The sequence below is a fragment of the Mandrillus leucophaeus genome, unplaced genomic scaffold, assembly GCF_000951045.1.
Source record: "Mandrillus leucophaeus isolate KB7577 unplaced genomic scaffold, Mleu.le_1.0 Scaffold320, whole genome shotgun sequence".
In the NCBI taxonomy this organism is placed as follows: domain Eukaryota; kingdom Metazoa; phylum Chordata; class Mammalia; order Primates; family Cercopithecidae; genus Mandrillus; species Mandrillus leucophaeus.
The window spans coordinates 1,533,709-1,534,462 of NW_012103366.1; positions in this window are offsets into that span (position 1 = coordinate 1,533,709).

Here is a 754-nt window from a genome sequence, read left to right on the forward strand (position 1 = left end):
AGTCTCATTCTATTGCCCAGGCTGGAGTGCAGTGGTACAATCTCAGCTCACTGCAATCTCCACCTTCTGGGTTCAAGTGATTCTCCTGCCTCAGCCTCCCAGGTAGCTGGGATTACAGGCATGCACCACCACGCTCAGCTAATTTTTAGTGGAGATGGGGTTTCACCATGTTCTTCAGGCTGATCTTGAACTCCTGACCTAAATTGGTCTACCCTGCCTCGGCCTCCCAAAGTGCTGGGATTACAGGTGTGAGCCACCATGCCCGGCTCATCCAGACCTATTAAACTTGAATCTCCAGGGGAGGACTGAGACTCAGTGGATTTAATATGCTACCCAGCTAATTCTCCTGACCAGGCAAACTTGAGAAACACCACCTAGTCTAGCCCTCAGTGTTGGCTGTTCTACAAAAACTCCTGTGTGCTTAAAGAAAAAGTCAAATTCCTTACTCCCAGAGATGCTGATTCTGGGTCGGGCACAAGTATCCAAAGTTTATTATTTTTTGTTTTATAAACTACCATCCCTGAGTTTGAGGAATAACTGCAATGCATCACTGTTGCAGCCATTCTTTCAGAAAGCAAATTGTGCTCATGTTTCGTGGTTACTTATTGAGTCCTTGAGCATGTGCCGTTCTACACGGCAGTATATCCAGAAGCTGAGAATTAGAAAAGTAAAGGTGTCTGGGCCTACTGTAAGGCAGATGGCTATGCTTTAGTCAGGAGTAGGCTGAGGCAGCCTTCTAGTGCAGCATAACTCA